The sequence below is a fragment of the Podarcis cretensis genome (assembly GCF_951804945.1).
Source record: "Podarcis cretensis genome assembly, chromosome: 12".
Lineage (NCBI taxonomy): Eukaryota > Metazoa > Chordata > Lepidosauria > Squamata > Lacertidae > Podarcis > Podarcis cretensis.
The window spans coordinates 34,132,244-34,150,895 of record NC_137181.1 but is presented as its reverse complement, the minus strand read 5'-3'; the positions used below and the strand labels follow the sequence as shown (position 1 = coordinate 34,150,895).

The 18,652-nt window shown below is 43.3% G+C and overlaps 1 protein-coding gene across 7 annotated transcripts in view; it reads right to left on the bottom strand.

Annotated features, from left to right (window-relative positions):
• HDAC9 (histone deacetylase 9) overlaps positions 1-18,652 on the bottom strand; it is a 474,032-nt gene that overhangs the window by 153,748 nt on the left and 301,632 nt on the right. The gene's annotated exons all lie outside the window — the stretch shown is intronic.

Sequence of the window (18,652 nt, the reverse complement as noted above, 5' to 3'; positions counted from 1 at the left end):
CATACTGGCTAGACTCGGAACGCATCCATCACCAGCACTACATCTAACAATTCTTTTCAAGGTCAAGACATGGATTAGCTATCTGTTAACACCAGTTTAGCCTCCCTGCTGGTTTAATGGGATGGATTTATTCCAATCCCTTCAAGGAATGCTTATGGGCAGAGTGGGGATTCTAATCTGTGTTAGTAGATTAAGAGAATGATGGAGAGTGGTATTTATTCTAAATTTAATTAGCATGAAGCACAAGGATGTGTACGCAGCAGAAGGTTAAGAGCCTCTGGTCTCAAAACATATTTGAATGTAAACTTGGCAAAAGCCCTGCAGATGATCGAGCCTGTAATGTAATTACGGTCTGTTTTTATCAGACTTGGAAATTCTCCTTTTAACTTTGTATGGATGCGGAGATTTTCCGATACCCAAGCTTTATTTTTGTATATAGATATTTTTTTAAAACCCACATATTTCAAAACATTTGGCTGCCTGAAATGGAAGACATTCAACTTCCCCCCTCCCACCCCACCAGCTAATTTGCTTGCTCCCTTCTACTCTTGGAAAGTTATTGTGCAATTTTTAATATATTATATTTAACATCTAGTTAGACACATTGGTTCATCAGTGCCCAGCTTTTTGGAGCTTCTGTGTACTTTATAACAAAACTCTGAAGAATGCTTCCATAGGCATCCTGCCAAAAGATCAACTTGCTACAAAAATGGTGAAATCTTTCCACTGAGCTATCTCTCTGTTGCTTTGCTGTGATGCAACTGACCGACTTAGAAGATGAGGGGAGGAGGGGAGGATATTTATTCCTTCTCCAGGGCGGGAAAAACAAAGGAACTTCTATCCTGCCATCACCCCAAACACTGTGATGCCATCAAGACAACTAAAAGCCAAAAGAGAATTGCTTAAGTAAGCAAACCAGCCTCTTCCACGCTAAAAACACAGCAGCAGCGTCTATCTATTTGCTGACCACAAGAACTGTTTTGGCAAGGGCTGCCTCCATCCAACCAACAGGCCACTACAGGGCACTCGCCGCAAGGCAGCAAAAACCCTTATTGGAATAATTCTTTGCAGATGGCAGGGACCGGAAGTTTCGAGAAGGGGGAAAATGAAAGCCATTCACTCTTGCAATGACATGGACCTTTGATACCCACACAGTTATTTGGGCAGAGAGAGGCAAGGTCAGGAAGGCACATCAAGATTGGTGATTAGAGAAATACTATATCAGCAAAGTGTGGTGAGCTATTAAAAGAAAATGCAGCTTTTATGATGGTGTGGCAAAGGCTTCCCAGAAGCTATTTGTATTAGATATTGAGTTAAGCATAACTTATTTAGCCCTGGCATTCCAGAAAACATTTTGATGTGAGCTACTGCAGGAAAGTAAACACAAAGGGAAAGAGGAAACAAGACTGATCCCAAACAGATAATTTTTTTGTAATTTAATTTTCCGAAGCCGTGCATTTTTAAAGAGCATCGAGATGAAGGAATTTTCATAGGATATTTTCAACTTGGGGGCAAATAAGCCCCTATCTGGTTACTTTGGCTGTTCAAAAAGAAACAAGGGGAAGGCATACATGCAGTGGCATTTTAAAAATAAAAATAAAAAACGTCTGTATATGTATTGTCACAGTTGGACAATCGTAATGTGAAAGTGAGTAGGGTACCTTTTAATGGCTTATCCCTTTTGAAGCATAATTTAACAGACAGAACACACACCCCCAGAAGAATCTCAGTACCTTCCAATGCCCAAAGACAAAGAGCAAATGATCCCAGCCTACACTTTAAGGTTAGGTTTAAGAGATGATGACAGCAAGGCCATGTCCAGAGAGAATCAGCCAGCACCCCAAAATGCTGTTAGTTTACAGAGCCTAAATTCAGCTCTCTGCCTCTTTCTCATTTGTCTTAATCCCGTTTAAAAGCCGCCTCCTGCCATCTTTGTTTCATTCACAGATACCTACATGATCTCATCCTTAGTTGAAAGTGAAGCATTGTTGCTTTTGTCCCTTTCAGAAGACATAAGAAAGATGTCTAACCATGATTTCCCATGGAGACAAATTGCCTGTAAGTTCCCTAACAAAAGAGACACTTGCCAACTTTGCCCAGGCTCCTGAGATTTTTAAACCCTTCATGTCCAGACTCCCTCATTCCTGCAACAATGTGTGTGCATGTGTGAGTGTGCACATGTGTGCAAATTAACTCATCAAATCAGCATTATTATTAATTTAATAATAATAATAATAATAATAATAATAATAATAATAATAATAATAATTTATTTATACGCCACCCATCTGGCTGGGTTTCCCCAGCCACTCTGAGCAGCTCCTAACAGAATCTTAAAAAAATGCAACCCCACCTCTACAAAAACAAATATGCCATGAAATAAGAAAGATTTTGGATCAGGGGTGACAACCATGTACAAATTAGGGAGCTGGCCCTCTAGAGAGTAGGTTCTCACAAGCAAAGGAGTTTTTGTTGGGTGATCTGGTCATATAGTTCACAATCGCAGCACACAGCAAGTTTTATTATGAGTAAGGGGTTAGCTTTAAGGAAATGTCTATGTTTCTGTTGAATGCTTGAATGGTAAATAAATAAAAGTCTCGCCATTTCACTGCAATCAGCAAGAGCTTCACCAGGAGAAAAGGGCTAAGATCGAAGATGCTTGGTGCATTTAATTACAAAGCAGCTGCAAAGCCACCTGGACAGCCTAAACATCGGCCATGTATGTGCAAAATCTTATTTTCCATTCTGAGCCAGAGAAGACATTCCAGGCCAAAATAAGGTTCAGTTCATAATGCAGCCAAGCATTAGGAGCTGGGCATATCCATGCGCCAAACCTGGTAATTACAAACCTTGGTAACAAGTCTAGGGCCTTCTCTTCCTGCCTACGTATATATCCATCCATCATAATCTGTGCAGCCAGATATTCAGGCCCTTAACGTACCAATTTTGCAGCATTTGGACAGGCCAGTAGCCAGCAGGAAGATCAGGAGCTGACGCTTTGCAAGATTCACAAAGCATGTGATTTGGAAAAAACTGTGTTAGAGTGCAACATTAACATTCTGTTGCAAACGGTTGTAATAGCAAATTGCTGCTTTGGAGATCCTGCAATTCTCAGCCCCCATTTGGAAAGAGTAATCTTATAGAATGGTGTACTGTTGCTTTCTTCTCCCTCACATACTTTATTATATTTTAATCTTCATATTTTCCCCCAAATGGAAGCTCCCCTCAGTCCATGAATATTCAAAAGCTCCTTTAAGATGTCACTATGGTCCATTGTTCTAGACTAAAGGATGCATTGCATGCAATCACACAAGCAAACACACACACACACTGTGACCCATAATGGAATTTTTTAAAATAAGATATCTCCACCCCAGGCGCCCAATTGGCTTGCTCCACTGCTGTTCGTACCCATTTCTCCTAGGGCTTCTGCTGAAATGATCTTGCAGGGCTGACTCAAATCATTACTTCACTGTTGGTACCTAAATGTGCCTAGATATGCAGATTCAAAATAGGAAAATTTCCATTTGCTGCAGCTATTGTAAATAGCATTCCATCTGTATTTCTGTTGGACCACAGTAAAATTTTAATCACTGGGACTGTGAATTAGACACACATTTATGCTGTTGGGTTTTTTGTTTTTTTTAGAACCCCAACCTTCTTCCAAGAAAGTAGCTTTTCTTTATTTGGCTGTTAAACTATCTCTTATTCCTTATGATATCTCAAAAAAGGCATCTGCAGTGAGGTTTCTGAAAATGCAAATATATTGAAATGTATTCAGTTTGATTGATTTAATCAACTGAAAGACAGATGATAAAGCGACTCAGAAACGCTTTCATTGCTCGACAGCCCGGCTATTTTGGATGGCAACTAAATATGCTGGCTAGGAGCCAAGGGAAATGTATAGAGATGAAATCCCTGTTGCTTTGGAAACAGCTGTCTCTAAGGGGCACTGGGATCTGCTGGTGATCTTTAAAATCAGTGCCCTGCAACATTTTCTGCCTTTTACATAGTTTTGCCAGGCTGTGGTAATTGGCAGGATGGCAAGCGATGGCCCCCTCAGGGCCCAAGTGCTAGGAATGGCATGGTGTCTATATTCAAGCCATGATCCTCTCATTTCCGAAGCTGCTGCTCTTCTGGGGTACAGGAAGAATCTGGCAGGAACCGTTGTGGAGAGCCTAATTGCACAAAGCTTATTCCTCAGAGGTCACTTCTAGGATAAATGTTAGTCTAATTAATATGTTCAAGCTTTCCTTTGCCACAAAGTTATATACTGAAGTTATATACCTCATGATTGGATCAAACATCTGCTCAAGTCTGTGGAAAGACTTTCAGAGAAGTGGGGAGGGTGTTAGTCGAGTACAGAGACCCTTGTTGCAATGGTTTGCATTATTTCTCCATCTTTCCTAAACTTCTACATATCTCATTTGCCCAGATTCTCATATACTTTTTCTCCTCCAACGTTTTTGTCTCTCTTCCATAACGTTCCTCAGTACAACCCAAACCCCAGGTCTGCTGGGATAAGCACATTTGGAAGAGGTGGAACCTGGGCAGTTCCTGGCTGATTTCAGACTCTGCCCATGTAATTCCCACATCCTGGTTGAGCCAGGAATATACCAGCCTTAAGATCCTCAACCCAGCTCAGTTGGTGCTATGTTGGCTCAGCTGGCAGAACTCCCCCAAAAGGGGCATTGTGTGGGCACTTGTGGATACAGTACAACTCAACTTAAACCACTTTCCCTTCCTGAAATGGATCTGGTTCATGTAAGATTTTGATGACCCATCAGTTAAAGAGGCAAGTAATGACATTTGGCAATTAGTAACAGGGGGAGAAAATACCAGTGAAATTCTCATTGGGGAGATGGTGCAGGGTTGTTTTTGTATGTGTGCTTACCTTGCTTAGAATGTGGCAGGGTTTTTGAGTGCCCTTTCCTTCATTCTACAAACCATGTATCTGGTGGTCTGCATTCTGCAGCCTTCCTGGGTGACCATGTTTCTGAAATAGCCAATGGATGTCCTCGACTGAGCTTTCATCTAAGTTTTGAGAAGCTGAGAAGGCTGCCTGTTATACCCTGGACAGCTGTTAATTGTTTGTTTTTAAAATGAAGTCTTATTTATTTTTTAAGAAATGAGAGCAGAAACTTTCTAAATGTAAAAGCAAGGATTTCTCCTTTTAAAGAAAACCAGTAAGTGTGTCAGTCTCAGGCACTCACTAGCTAGCCTCTTTGGCTTTCTTTGATTCAATTTAAATGTGATTCAGTCACAGCCCAGGGGAAGACATCATGAGATAATGCCTCCTATGGGTGGTTTTTTTTCAGATCAGGTCAGGCAGCTGGGGAGGCTGCAGGAAAACATATGCAGGAAAACCCTCAGTTGCCTCACAGCAAAAAGGTAAGGCCAACTTCATACCCAGCAAAATTATAAAGCAATTCTAGAGTGCCCTGCAAATGAGGCAGGAAAGCAGAAGCCTCTTTCATGGGGTAAGATCAATTTCAATAGATTGAAAGAGAGTTACTAGCACAGCACTAAGCAGCCTTCAGTCTAGCAACCAATGGCAGATAATACAGGGAAGTTTACAAATAGAGAACAATATTCATCCTATCTTGTTATCCCCCCCCCCCCGAAAATGTTGAGCTTTCTGAAAACTTCAAGCTTTGGGTTATTGCATTGTCATTTCACTTGTAGCTTCCAGCATATATTGGTGTGGCTGGAAATTATCTGAGAGTCGCAGCCTGGTTACTTGTAACTTGCAATTTTAGGAATAGCTCAACCCTGAGGATATCTATATATGTACTCTCAGGATGGAGAACCCTGCAGCCACCCAGAAGCTGATGAACTACAACTCCCATCATCCCTGACCACTGACCATGCTGGCTGGGGCTGATGGGATTTGGACTCCAACATCATCTAGATGGCCCCAGGTTCCCCATACCTGGTGTACCAAATGAGCAGAGGCATTGTGATGGAGCATAATTGTCCATTGTCACTTCAAGATGCCTTGCCTTTGAAGATAACATTCTGTTTACAATAAACTCTAAGGACCTCTCTGGTGTCTCCTCCTTTATCTTATAGTTTCACCCTCTGTCTGAAAACCAAGTTAGTTGTGTCAAGATCAAGGGAGTCCATCAAAATAGAGATAGTCCAGGACAAAATCGGAATATAAATCATTGTCACCATAAAGAATGTAGATACCCTTTTTATGAAGAGGGCTGTCCTGATTTGTTCCCTAGGCTGGGGGAGGCGGCATTTCCCATTCATTCACCTCTGGAGGAACCCCTCATTCATTAGATCAAGCAGGTTGCCATGTATCAGCTCTCAAATGGGCTAATCGAAGACTGAGATAAGCCAGCTCTTGGCCACTTCTTGCCCTTTGAACACTCCAGGGCCACCTCTTGCCCTCAGACTTTTATCTCACTATAGTTAAAGAGGGCAAATTAATCCTGGGGAGAAAATGAATGGACAGCCACTGGAGCAGACCATCTTATAGGCCTTTTAGGCTTTCATCTATTGCTACCTGATCATTTCCCTTCAGCAACCGGGTCCTCATTTCACGGCTCCGTCTACTCGGTGCCTGCATTTAACTCTTCGGTGCAACGCAAGCAAGCAGCAGTAGTTCAGCGACTCATCTAGAAGCCGAGAAAGGCCAAAGGAAAAGGTCATCATTTTGTCTCCGCTCCTCCGAGTTTGATGTAGTGCTGTTTTCACTTGCAAAATAGGAAAGTGAAAACTGTAATTTATTACTGTACCAGCAATTCAAGATGTTTTGCTTGGATGCTGGGCTCGCAATCGGTCACCAGCATTCCAGCTGCTCTTGCTTTCATTGGCCGCTTTGCAGGGCTCTGAAATTTCATTCTGCAAATTTGCATTTTAAAACTATTTAATGACGCTTTTGATTTTGCATGGGGTGGTGGAGAAGCACAGTGGTGCATCATCTCGTTCTCTTGACCCATGCTGCATTTTTTTGTTTTTGGACCAGGGTGTGTTTTCAAAAGGCCAGGAGGATGTTAAGGAGTCCCAAACCTAAAGGCTCTTTCATGGCCATCAATTTCACTTCTTCTTTTTCTCCTCTCTCTCTCTCTTTTGTCTGCTGCAAGCTTTTTGGCACGGTGTGCCTGAGAAGTAGGGTCACTCCAGTAGCACAGCAGTAGCCTCTTGCATTGCCAAGTGAGATGCCTGCATTTTATAGTGGAACTGGGAGTCCCAGGCTGTGATTGAATTTGATGCTCTTGGAAGAGGCTGCAGGACTCTGCTGCTCTTACAGCAACACCTGCTGGACACTATGGGATGCTGTGCCTAGCTTTGTCCTTTGGGACACCACAAAAGAAAGAAATGAGATAATCCATTCCTTGGCTGTTTTTGTTTCAAAATGCATCTCATGGTTTCAGAAGCTTCCATTCCATGAGAAGCATTGGCCCAAGTCTCATAACCTTAACTCATAAATGTATTTTCCTTTATACCCAACAGTTCAGGGTGTATATGTACATTTGCATTCAGTTAACCAGGACTGGGGCTGGGAGCCCATGATCATCCTCTTTGTGGTTGCTGCTCTTCTTTTTCTTTTTCTTTCTCTTAATTTTGTTTTGTTTTTTCAGATTTTGAAATTTACAAACAATTATCAAACCAGCTACATAGAAAGAGAATTCCGAAGAATCTCCTGGATTTCCCTCCTCTCCTTTGTAGGTCCTTAGCTTAACTTTTCTGCCTGCATCTTGTCTATTAATCCAAATCTATTAAATCTCCATTATAGTGGTTGCCTCTTTTCTTTCCCTCTCTCTGCCCACAACAGCTGCTTCTTGGCACAGAACTTCACCTCAGCTACCAAGAGCAGGTCTGCACGGGTTTCATCAAGAGAAATAAAACCCACCAAATGTAATATTGGGTTCAGAGTTCAGCTTCCTAAACATCTTGATGTTCGCTTTTTCTTAAAAAGCAAGTTTCTAAGCTTCTCGACAGCAAAGATGTGCTCAAGAGTACAATGCGTATTTCAGAAAGCTGGATGAATATGGTAATTTCTGGTAGTTGGATGCAGAGCTTGCATAGGTTCCCATCTCCATCCCACTGAATTCGGCATATGCAAAACTGTCGTTACTCTGTTTGCATAATATACCACTCACAAAAGCAAGATGGTGATGGAGGAGGAGGAAGAAGAACAAGAAGAAGAAGTTAAAGCTACCAGTGGCTAGTAGTTACAACAAGTATTTACTATCTTCACTGCCAGAAGCACATTGCCTCTCAACAGCAGTTGCTGGGAATCTCAAGTAGGGACAGCACTGTTGCACTCATGTCCTGCTTGTGGGCTTCCTACAGGCATTGGTTGACCATTGTGAAAACAGGATGTTGGATAGCTCAGCTGGTTACAGTGTGGTGCTGATAATACCAAGGTTGCAAGTTCAATGCCTGTACGGGACAGCTGTGTATTCCTGCATTGCAGGGCTTTGGACTAGATCAGAGGTTTTCAACCTTTTTTTGGGTCCACGCCTCCCTTGACCAACTACATTCTTTCTGCGGCACCCCTGTGGGGCCAGTTACATCACTCCTTGCCTGCAGAGCTGGCAGCTTCTCACCCTTTTTCAAACACTCTCCCCTATCCATGGGAGTCTTCTGGGCAGCCACTTCTGCCACCCACCCCTGGTCTCTGAGCTACCCCATGCCCCAAAGAGAGGTGCCTCATCACACTGCCCCACAGGGGCCTGGGAAGCAACCCCTGGCCAGTCCCAGAGCAGCCATTTGACTGGGGAGCTTGTAGCCAGAGCTGCTGCAACAAACAGCTACGCAAGCCTTTGGGAGGCAGAGATGCAAGAGGGCATCAGAGGAAGGGAGGGAAGGAAAGAGGGACAGAGGCCAGTGTTGCTTGTAGCACCCCTGGCCATCCTTTAAGGCAGCGGTTCTCAACCTGTGGGTTCCCAGATGTTGTTGGACTACAACTCCCATCATCCCTGAGCTCTGGCCTTGCTAGCTAGGGGTGATGGGAGTTTGTAGTTCAGCAACATCTGGGGACCCACAGGTTGAGAAAGGCTGCTTTACGGCACCACAGTGTGCCACGGCGCACTGGTTGAAAACCACCAGAATATAGGACCCTCTGCAGTTCTATGATTCTGTGACTAGATGAGCCATTGGCCTGATCCAGCAAGACCTTTTGTATTTTCTGATGGCGATTACTAGCCCAGTATACTGGTTACCTGGATGCAGTTTAAGAAAACAAATCAGAATGTATGCAGCCAAGACTTATGAGCAGGTGTATGGCAATCTTGCTGCGTGTGCACTTAAAAAACCCCCACATGTACAATTTGCGTACGTTGCCTCCCATATACAGGTTTCATGTGGCAAACCATGTCTATAAGAAAAGGCCTTAAATTTGCAGATTCTTTGGAAATATATATTTTGTAGCTGCTTGGGCATGGGTTTGCCAAATCTGCATGATGACTAGTTTTAGGACAGCTATGTAGAGCCCTTAGAGTCAGCTCTCTTATTTATATTTCTGTTTTAACAAAATGTTTGGCACATGAGGAATGTGCGGGTCCAAGCTTTTTTCTTTTTCCTGCATAAATAGATATTCTCTCTCTACTTAAGAAGACAGATGTTAGATTTAATAACTGTGGCTCAGTTGCTTTGATTTTCAGAAGGATCCTTGGTTAAAGAAAGGGTACTAATGAGCAATTCATAAAAATAAAATAAAAATCCATGCATTTTCTGTGTCAGGTCTGAATGTGCCTGTGAACAGGATATAAGAAACCTTGCCTGTCTAAGGCCCACAGAGAAAAGGCTCTTGTGAGTTAGTAGAGAAGTTTGTGCTTTGTGACCTGCTCTATCAGGCCCAGACATCTTTGCACATTGGATAAAAAGAGGATCAGCTGGTTAGCACCATAGAATCAGGGATATTGATCCAAGGGACAGTGAGAGCCAGTGTGGCTGGTACAATTTACAGGCCATATATATTTACACACACACACACACACACACACACACACACACACAGTATGACTCTAGTGCCCCTGCCTGCCTGCGTGCGCACACACACACACAGTGCAACTATACATGACGGAGGATGGAGCTATGTAGAGGCACTGGCTGGCTTCGTGGTCCCCCCCCCCCACATGGTGATTTTTGCCAGCCCCTGCTCTTGTGATTCACTGCACCCTGCAGGAGGCACGAAAGAGTTGAGCTGGCCGAGTTAACAGGGGCTGCAGGAATCGAGAGAAGCATTGACTGGCTTCACAGTTTTCCCCACATTGTGATTTTTGCATAGCACACCCCCACACACCATGATTTCCAACATATTGCCAGGTCAAAAATTATGAAACCGATATCATGATATGGACTTCAAACTAGTGTTGGATGATATATCAATATATCTCCCAGCCCTATTTTGTCAACCTGTTTGCTAGGCTATGTTGGTTCCCCACCAGCTGCAAAGTAGAAACAGCGTCACTTTATTCAGAATGGGCCTGGATTCATTTCAACAAGTGGGTTGATGCCCTGTCAGAAAGCTGTCCACCACACACGTGTGAGCCCAGGGCATGCTGCAGCCCATCAGAAAAACCCGGGATGGAAACAAAATGTTAAGAGGCCGAGCCCTGAGGGAACTCACTTGGTTCAATGCCTCGCCATTTATTCCTATGGTCTTGTGGACCTGCTTGGAGACATCACCACGGCCCTTACACATTGTCATTGTTAATATTGCACAAGCCCCAGTGTATAGGATGTTGAGCATTTAACATGTGTGTTGGAATTAATGAGGGTCTCAGGAGAGCACTGCATGCTGCTGAAGATCTGCACGCCATTTGGCTGGGAAGACATCAAAAGCTCCCTCTCTGTCGAAATGTAAGTATGGAAATAACGAATGGTAATTTATGTTAAGTAGCAGTTGGAGGTAAATATTCATATTGGAGGTGGTCTTAAGTTTTTTCCCTCATCCCTTTTACCTTGAAGCCAAATACCACAAACCAGAAACCACCAACCAGCAGAGTCCCACAGTAACAAGATATTAATAGCCCATGGAAAAAATAACATAACCGTATATTATGCTGCTTGCTGCACCTAGCCAGTATGTTTTTAATGCCTGAACCGACTGACATGCAAGAAAAAGCAATTGAATAGAGTTTCTTGGAAGAGCTGAAATGAATGGGTCTTGCTCCTGAGTAAGATGTACTTAGCACGGGGCTGCTACTGACATGTGCGAACCTAGGCACACTTCCAGTAGTTCTGAAGCTTCTTTCAAGTACAGTGGTACCTCGGGTTACATAAGCTTCAGGTTACAGACTCCGCTAACCCAGAAATAGTGCTTCAGGTTAAGAACTTTGCTTCAGGATGAGAACAGAAATTGTGCTCCGGCGGCACGGCAGCAGCAGGAGGCCCCATTAGCTAAAGTGGTGCTTCAGGTTAAGAACAGTTTCAGGTTAAGAACGGACCTCCGGAATGAATTAAGTACTTAACCTGAGGTACCACTGTATTTCCTTCTCTTTCAGAAAACACTTCTTGAAAGAGGAGGGCAGAGTCAGTTTAAGAATCACCCCGTCCCAAAAAATGGTTGTACATTTGGCCGCGCCTCCTTCTCACAAGGGGGATAATAGCACTGCTTTTGTCTCACCACCCCTAGTTATACGGGCCCTATTTGCACATAAAGCTCAACTCATGCGTGTGTGTAAGCATTTAAGTCAATACACGGGTGTTTTCATTTCATGGTACAAGAGGCATTTGCAATTCACGCTGGAGTGTCTCTGAAGTGACCCACATATGCATGGGCAGGTAGGAAAGTCAGCAGTGGGTGAACTAGTAAAGCCCATTTGTAGGTTTCGTTTAAGCATGAAATGGTCGTGCAGGGAAACTGCACACATCTTGAAATTGGGGGGGGGGGGGGTTGAAAATAAATAAATTAATAAAGCCAGGGATGGGTTTCTATCCTTTCCTGTATCTGTTTTTCAATACATTCAATACATTTTCAATACCAACGTCTTGCGATGTGGGAGACTGTGTAGAAGCAATTTTTGGAACGTTCTTGCTATGCACTGGGCATTATACAAAGAGAAGCTCATATATCAGTCCGGGTGTTTACCAAAATGCACGACGCTTTCTTTCTATTGTTATTATTATCATCATTAAAAATTTAATCTTAGGGAATTCTGTCGCAAACAGTATAGAATGTTTTGAAACCGGAGAGAAAAAGCAAGGATTTGGTTTATTCTTTCTTTCATGGCAAACCCCCTGAGGCCCTCCCTTTTGCCTAAACTTCCTACCCAAAGGCCTCAGATGCCTTTGTGCGTTGTCATCATTAAAGCTTAGTATGAGTTGCTAAGATATTTGCCAGTTCTAAAGCCTCACTCCAAAGAGCCTGCTCAGGAGAATGCTACGTGAGAGAGAAGGAATACAGACATTATTGCTAAAGACTAGCATCAGCTATAAAGGGGAGTCCGAAAAGGCGAACCCATTAAGCCAATGATTTACTAGGCTAAGATGTTAAATGCATAACTTTGTTCTCCTGGGCAAACTGAGAGTCCCAGTCAAAGTTCAAAGATGCAGTTCTGGGTCATAGCAGACACATCTTTTCTTTCTAAGAATTACAAGCGCTTTCCAGCTCAAGGTACTCTCGCAGCTGTATTAAGCTGAATTGCAGCCGTATCCTGTGATCTTATGAAACGTTTTGCTTCTGTTTATATTTCTGATGCTAAAAATCAAATCCAAACCAGATTGGGAATGGGGGAGCGGTTGGGTGGGGGTGTGTGTGTGTGTGTGTGTGTGTGTGTGTGTGTGCAAAGGGAGAGTGCATTGATTTCCTCTGCAGTGATTCATGCGGGTCACCCGAACGGAGTGAGGTCTTGCTGAAAAGATTTAAAAGTAGGCAGTGATCTCAAAATGAAGCCAAGCTAGTAGTAAGAGCTCCCCCCCCCCCACTTTTTTGGTAAAAGTTCAGGGATGCGTTCCAAAATCGCTGTCTCCTCCGTTTTAGGCAGCCTTCCCTCAAAAGAAAAGAACACTGCTTGCTACTTCAAATTGCCACGATTTGGGCTCATTGGTTATTTTTTGAAAGGTGATAAACCACATAAGTGCTCTCTGAACCGAGCCACTCCACAGCGCCATGAAATTTGGCTCCCCATCCCCTCCGTAGCCAAGTATTTCATTCCATCCTCTCACCAAAAGCTGGACAATTTGGATCTCTCCATTTCCCCAGTTATCGTTGGCCAGGGCATCAAATACAACAATAATAATTAACCACCCTTCCTTGAGTGAATTCCAGCCACCGAACAAATACACCACCTATCAGACCAAAGGCGCCCTCTTTAAATGCCCTCTTTAAATCACAGTCCCATTTGGCAGCCAAACCTGCTCATACCATTATGCTCAGCATATGCTATAAATCTCTCATCTTGGACATCACTCACTACCTCCAGTGCCTAAGCCCAGATATTACAATGGTTTCCGCGAAGGGGTCGGTTGCCACTAGAACATGCTGTAGGTGCAGCTCCTAGGCCCTCTTCTTTCAAAACATCTTGAATTGTATTTCATAAGCTTGGCCCACCCACCTTTCACATTTCTGGCTTAGACCAGTAAAAAACAGGCTGCTTTGCTTTCGAGTCCTACAATCCTGCCCTCGGTTATGGGAAGTATCTGCCTGGCCACTGTGAGAACAGGATGTTGGACCAGATGTGGCTTAGACCTGATTCATCAGGGCTCTTTTTGCACATTGAAGCCCCCTGTTATCAGCAGGATTTAAGTACACACAACAATGTATAAGACTGTGGACAAAACGTAGTGCTTACACCTCTTGCTCTTATCGGCTTTTTAACCAGGTAGAAGTGGAACCAATTTTTTGGCTAGAGTGTAATGGAGGAACTGAACGCCTTGGTCACATTCAGTTTCCATTTTCTAATCTCTACTTCAGTTCATGCCATTTCCACAGCTGTTTGCTCCCTCCCACCCAAAAAATAAAGTCCACAGGAACTTTAGTCTGGGCTTATGCACACATTTCTTACACTGTTTTGCAGGTAGATTTGCTCAATATATGCATCATTGCAAGTAATCACCCCTAATATAATTAATTTTGCACATTATTTTATCAGTGTGCACTTTTTTATACACTTTTGGGAGGGGAGTTTGGAGGACACTGCAGAATTCTGAGATAGAAGATGTCAAAGAATAGCTGCATTTGTGTTGGTGTTTGGGGTTCAGAAAGTGCAAATTAGCTAGTTTTGCATTGAAACATGGACCAAACGAATTTCTCTCCCATCCCTAGAAAACGTAAGTATCATATTCCTTAAACTAAGTGATTTATTCCAAAACAGAATTAGAGATGCAAGAAGCATTTGACACATTTGCTTCTCCCGGGGGGGGGGTTAAGAAGATCAGACCAACATACCTATCCTACCTTTGGGAGTTAGGATAGACTTGGAGATTGCAACCTCCACAGGGCCACCCAAAGACCTTCCTTCCTGAGTATGGAACTGAGAATGGAACTAGGCATTCTGCTCAAAATACAGCTGTAGCAAGGAGGCACCACCTTACAGAATTAATCCCCTTTGCCAATCAAGATGTCAACACACGAATCCATGCCATCACATATCATCATGTGGTACGGTATAGATATTTGACACAGGACGTTTTCTCAGCCAGCTCAGACCATAGGCCGATCTAGTCCAGCCCTGTCTATTCTAACAGTGATTTCTTCACCATTTCATGCCGTTATCTTTCCCATCATCTGAAATGTCAAACTTAAGAACATAAGATGACAAGAGTATGCTGGACTAGATGGGTCACTGGCCTGGGCAAGCAGCGCGAGTAGGACCTGAACACAAGAGGATTCTCTTCTCTTGAGTTTTCCAGCAACTGGTATTCAGAAACATACAGTTTCTGACCATGGAGGCAGAGCAGAGCCATTAAGGCTGGTAGCCATTGATATCCTTTACCTCAATAACTTTTAAATAACAAAGGCAGGGATTCAACATGGCACCTTCAGCATGTCTTCAGTGTGGCAGCATCTCTTAGCTATATCACCTGCATTCTTTATCACCTGTGCTAGGCAAACACCTTTGCTATATTGTTTTTAGGCACCTGCTAAAAAATGTGTTTGATAAGGCAAGCCAATCAAGACGTACAGTTTTATTATATAATTATATTTTATACTTTTCTTATATTTTGCTTAATTTTAGGTTAGCTTGCTTTCAACCTTTGATTTTATTGGGGGTTGGGGGGATTTAATGAACATTTTACATTCTATGAAAACCCCTTAGAGGTTGTGGGTGATTAAGCAATCTATAAATCCCGTTAAATAATAGTCCCCCTTGAATAATATTTCCTGGAGAGTTGTGGTCAGAGATTTGTTTCCATTGAACATGGAATTTAACGTGGCCTTTGAACTACTGGTGACAAATGAGTGTTCCTCACCCCCTCACGAAAAGAAAAGAAAAACCACCTGGATTGATGAAAAAACCATTTGCCATTTCCAAAATATTTTGACAGCATTGCCACTGAACTCTAACAATGCTACTAGGTGGCACCTAAGATAACAGGACTACTTTTCTGCTTACATTCCACAAGGTTATGGGGTTTTGGTTTTTAGCTCTAAGGAAGTTTGACATCCAAACCTCAACTTAACGCTGCTAAAATCTGTATTTGCAAGGTAAATGCACAACCTGGTCTGTCTCTTCGCCCAGACACACACATCCTTGGGATAGCTGTGTTTGCATTTGTACCTATTACACAGAGAGACCACAGAAACACGTGTGCAGCAGTTTTGCAGGAGCCAAGGCTAGGCTGAGCCCAAGCCTGTCCTATTATTTTAGTGCACTCCCACTAACCTTTCTAGAAGTTGTGGTGAACCACAAAGAAGGTAGGGAGCTGCTCCCTCCATAAATTATCTTCAAAGGAAGGTTCAATCACAGATCATTTAAAAAACGTTGGAAGCTGGAACAGCAAGAGAGCAACGTGCAGAGGCCTTCTGTGTTAGCTGCAGAAAAAGATTTCCAGAAACTCCTCACAGAGCCACTGGTTTGTTAGGTATCTTCTACAGCCAAAAGAGTACAAAAAGCGGCTACTGGGAACAGGGATGAGTGAGGGAAGGTTATTGTTTTCTTGGACCCAAAACTAGCAATGACTTCCTTGCCTGTAGTTCATTTGCCTGTGTTATGCTGATCACCTGTGCCCTCTTACTGCCTCCATTTATTCTGCTACGGCTGATAGCTGTGATCACATCTAAACAGGATGCGGGGCAAATTTCATTAAAGCCACATTCGCAACATAGCCTTCAAGTACTGTGATACTGTTTTCAACAGTCATGGCTCCACCCACCCCCAAAGAATTCTGGGAACTAAGTGCGTTGAGAGTTCTTAGGAGCTGTCTGTTCCCCTTAAAGAACTGCACTTCCCAGAATTCCTTGGGAAGAGGGACTGGTTGTTAAATCCCTCTTCATGTACAGGCTGGTTTCTACACAAGCTCACGCCTCTCTATCCTCCGTCAGAGGCGTTGTAGGAGTTCAAGGGCACATTCCAGCCAGTCAGAAGCACTGTGGTGGGGAGGGGGGGAAAGCAAGGCCAGTGATGGAAATTCCCTCAAGGGCCTGGCAGTGCTGCTTGGAGGGCTGTAGTCAGCCCCCCAGGCTTCTTCACCTCTGTCGTTATGTCATTTTCCTATATTCTTTCCAGTTCCATTTTCACTTTGTGGACTAAGGTAGTGAGGATTCAGAGCAGCTCACATCAGCTCTCACTATTAGCCATGCTGGCTGGGGCTGATGGGAATTGGAGAGTTGGATATTATAATAATAATAATAATAATAATAATAATAATAATAATAATAATAATAGTTTATACCTTACCCATCTGGCTGGGTTTCCCCAGCCACCCTGGGTAGCTCCCAACAGAATATTAAAAACATGATAAACCACCAAACATTAAAAACTTCCCTAAACAGCGTTGCCTTAAGATGTCTTCTAAAAGTCAGAGAGTTATTTATTTCCTAGACATCTGACAGGAGGGTGTTCCACACGGCGGGCACCACCACCGAGAAGGCCCTCTGCCTGGTTCCCTGTAACCTCATGTCTCGCAGTGAGGGAACCTCCAGAAGGCCCTCCGAGCTGGACCTCAGTAGATGACTAACAGAGACCACAAGACCTCCTTTTTAGTAAACCTTCACCCCATTATCCACCCAGATTATCCATACCCTCCAACATTTCTCTGATGAAAATTGGGACATCCTATCCAGGTCATGACCGGGTATCACACACCTCTGCTGGCAAGCAGTGCCGTTTCCATCTAAGCAGCATGGTGGGTCCTGCTGGTTTAGAAACTGGATCAAAAGAACACAGCCTTATGATGAATGAAACCATTGAGCCATCTAGCTCAGTATGGCAGCATATCTCCTTTAAACAGGAGCCTTTCTCCAGCTGTAACCAACAGATTCTGGAGATTGCATCCATAACACCTCCCACTGAGATGGCCCCTCTTGGGCTGTGCTCATAAGTAACTGAATTATTGTTTATTTCCCATTCATATCTAACTGAATCTATGGAAGAAAATAAGGGTGTAATCCTGAGACAGACATGCTGAAGCCCTATTTAAATCAACTGGAGTTAAACGTGGGTGTAAGAGCCATCAATTTCAATGTAACCCAGTTTTGCCACCTTTCAACTTCTCCCTGAAGTCAGCAACGTGAATCTTCCTGAAAGTTCAGTTTGACAAAGTTGCACTGAAAGCAGTCCCCTTCAGTGAGCCACTGCTAACTCGTTTCATTGGTTTTGGTGAGCCTGAATCACAACTAACTTTACCTGGTCTGGGCTCAAAGAGTTTATTCTAGAATCATTAATTTTAGCACTTTTGCTGCGGCCTTGGTACATGGGAATCACCCGGGGAATTGGCCATGCGATAGGTTATTTGGAGTAATTGGTTTAGAGTTGGTTCCTGTTCCCACTGAGCTCCTTCTTCCTGATGGGAGATTGCATTTGCTTATATACATAAACATACAGAGTGCCTTTAATAAATTGGGGCTGAATGCATTCTATACATTTTTTGGTTTTGGCTCAATTTGCTGTACACAGAAATTTGTTCTCAAACTATGTTTAAATCATTACTGGCCTCACGACTGTGTTTATTGAGATAAATGCCATTTCCCCCTTCCGAGTGGTAGCAGTTATCTGTGGTATTACAAGCTGGCTTCCCAACAGAAGAATAATCAGTGGTCAATTTGTCTTTCAGGCACTTCGTCAACCAGCTGGGTAAATATTAAGATGGAGATCCCACAGAAAAAAACTGCTCTTCGTTTACACACACATCTCCTAACTACAGCCAAATTCCACCTGAATTTGTAGAGCTGTTCCATTTTTGGAGGTGCTCCAGGACCACACTGGATCCTGTACAGCTTTCTTTGATAATCTTACAATTGGTGTGGACCTCCAGCCTTGACAGTCAGGACCCTGAAGACCAGCTTGTAAATTGCTATATGCCTGATCACCTGTGGCAATTCAAAATAATATCTAGGCAACCAGGCAAAACTTGATAAACTGAAGGAGGGTTTCCTTCTGCCATCTATGTACCACAAATGGAGGACAGGTATGTGTGGGCAGGTAAGGTAGTGAAAGTTTTTTTGTGAGCAAGTCACAAAGAGTGGTGGCTTGACTCGAGTGTCGTCATAGCTGCATTCCTGCCCCACAAGATTCGGAGCTTTGAAGGC